This window comes from Fusarium mangiferae (genome assembly GCF_900044065.1).
Source record: "Fusarium mangiferae strain MRC7560 genome assembly, contig: FMAN_scaffold009, whole genome shotgun sequence".
NCBI lineage: Eukaryota > Fungi > Ascomycota > Sordariomycetes > Hypocreales > Nectriaceae > Fusarium > Fusarium mangiferae.
The window spans coordinates 1-2,873 of record NW_024573929.1 but is presented as its reverse complement, the minus strand read 5'-3'; positions in this window follow the sequence as shown (position 1 = coordinate 2,873).

Sequence of the window (2,873 nt, the reverse complement as noted above, 5' to 3'; positions counted from 1 at the left end):
TGCTTTAGAAGGAGCTATATACTTCCCTTAAGTAGAAATAGGGCATGCTATTTAGGTAGGTCTTAAAAGGTAGCTAGGGCCTCTTTTAGGGTCCTAATTTTCCCTTCTAGAAAGGCTCTCTTAGGTGCTATAGGCCCTATAAAGGAGCCTAAGGCCTTAATTCCTTCCTCTTTTAGGTCCCTTATAGCTATTTCCTTACTTTTAGCTAGGTTAAGCTAAAAGAGGGACCTTAAAAAGACCTTCCTAGCTGTCTTTAGGGTGCTATTAGGGGCCAGGTTAAGGATATAGAGGTTATCTAGATAGGCCATTAAGGCTATATTAGGCAGCTTGGCCGCCAAGGTCTCTAAGGTAGGCCGAAAAGCTAGGGAAAATAGAAGGGGTCTTAGGGGGTTACCTTACCTAACTCCTTTAGAAGAGGCTAAAAAGCCCCCCTCTTTTATGACTAAAAGAGAAAGGCTATTATAGGCCCAGGCTGCTGCCTTATAGAAGGTAGGGGCATAAGTAGCTATTAAGGCAGCTATAGATGCCCTATCTACTAAGTTAAAGGCATTAGTAAGATCTATAGAGGTTAGTTATTAAAAATTAGTACTATTAGGGCCTAAAATAGCCTCCTCTATAAGGAAAATAGTAGGTTTAACCCCCCCTAGGCTGTTTATGCCTAGCTAAAAAGGTAGTAATATCTCCAGCCTATAGGAGGTTATAAGGATTGCCTTTATAGCTACCTTATAGATAAGATCCCCTATAGCTATAGGCCTAACCCCCCTACCTGGCTTTTCTAGGCCTATAAGGCAGCTAGCATACAAAAGGTTAGCCCCTAGAGCTATACCCTAACAGATTATATTAGCTAGCAGCCTTAAGAAGGCTAGTATAGGGGAATCTTCCCTAGCTACCATTAGGTCTAGTAGGGGCCTAGTCTAGCCACTTAGGCCGGGGGCTTTTTCCTTCCCTATAGACCTAATAGCTTTTATAATAGCCTTAGGTGTGATTAGTTGGCCAGGTCTTAGGCGGGTCCTGCCCTAAAAGGGGTTTCTAGAGCCAATAGGGTGCTTTTCTAGTAATATAGCCCTATTTTCAGCAGTATTAGGAGCTATTGGGGTAGGGTCTATAAGGGCCCTAATAGCGCGGCCTAGGTAGCCTCTTTCTAGTAGCCTGGTTGCCTTTTAGGCTGGGCTGGCTACTATAGGGCCATTTTAGGGCTGCTATAGGGGCTATAGGCTCTCTAGGGTAGGGATATTAGTAGGGTAGGACCTTAATAAAGTACCTAGGCCTCCTTTTTATAGCCCTAACCCTAAAATCCTAGGGAGAAAAAGGAAGTGTAATAGGGTCCTTTCTATAGGCTTCTTTAAGAAGGCTTTAGCGGCCCTATAGGCTATAGCTATAAAGATAGCAGCCTGCCTAGTATATAGCCTCTTTTCCGGTATTAGGACCTTTAAAAAAGCCAGTAGCTTCCTTATAGGTGCCTTTTCCAGTATAGGGGCTATAGCTTAGTGGTATAGCTACTCTAGGGTAGGCTCCTCCTGCAGGCTAGGGGAAGAGATATAGCCTAAAAAAGACCCCTCTCTTGACCTAGGTTGATTTTCCTGGTCTAGAGGGCTATAGGGGCTTTTTTCTACATTTTCCCTATTAAGGGCACTATAAGAAGCTCTATAGGAGGCCCTAATAGAAGGTCTTCCCTTACCCTTATAGCTAGAAGACTATAGACTGGCCTTTAAGCCTGACCTGGCCTTAAGAAGGTTATCTAGGGGAGGATTTATCTTAGAGGGGTCTAGGGTAGCTTCTTCTTCTTGAGGGTCTAGGGTAGGCTCCTGCTGGTCCTCTTGAGGGTCTTCTGTATAGGCCGATATGCTGCTGCAGCTTGTAACTGACCCTGATCTTGACCTAGGTAGGGGGTCTAGGGTAGGTGGCTGCGATCTGGGGTCTAGGGTAGGCTGCAGCTGCCTTTGCTGTTATGAAGGTTTTTGCCAGTTTGGGGAAGGGGTTCTAGCTGGCCTTTTCCTTCTTAAAGGGGCCTTATAGCTAGAAATCGGGTTCTAACTAGCCTAATTAGGGCTAGTGCAGGCTTCTGATTGGCTAGCTTAAAAGGCACTAGTGGCCCTAGTAGCTATATAGGTCCTTAGCCTAGGTAAGGTAGAAATATAGCTTTTACCTTCTATACTGTAGATCTTAGCACTATAGGTCTTTATGCCGTATAAGCTACAGCAGGCTGTGGTATAGTGGGGGCAGCTAATTAAGCCAAGTGGCTAAAGCTGCTGATCTATATAGGTCTTGGCAGGGTGTTTTTTCCTAATATACTCTAATAGGTCAGAATACCCCCCCTTACAGGTAGGGCAGATCTAAGAGGGCATTTTCTAGTTAGGGATAAATAGCTATAAGAAGGGAAAAAGAGAGATAAGCTAGATAAGTAGCTATAAAGAGGGAAAAGAGAGATAAAGAGAGATAAGCTAGATAAATAGCTATAAAAAGAGGTAAAAAGAGGTAAAAAGAGATAAGTTAGATAAATAGCTATATAAAAGGAAAAAGAAAGAGAAAAAGAGTTAAAGATAAAAAAAGAGAATAAAAAAGAGAAAAAAGAGATATTATATAGTTATAAAGAGATTTCTAGTAGATTCTTTTTACTCTATTTTTAACCTTATCCTAACCCTAACCCTAACCTCTATCAGTTGTGCAAATAGGGACAGGGTTGGCGGGATGGTGAATGTCTTTGTCAAATTCGAGCGCCGACCAGAAAATAACAATTAAAATCTGCCAAAAATCAACATTAGTGGACAAGCAAATAAAAAGTAGAGAGAAGCATAGTGCAAGACGTAATTAAATAACTAGCAAGTACCAAATCCATTTTAATCTTGATTCGCGCCTTCTATTTTATTTTCTAT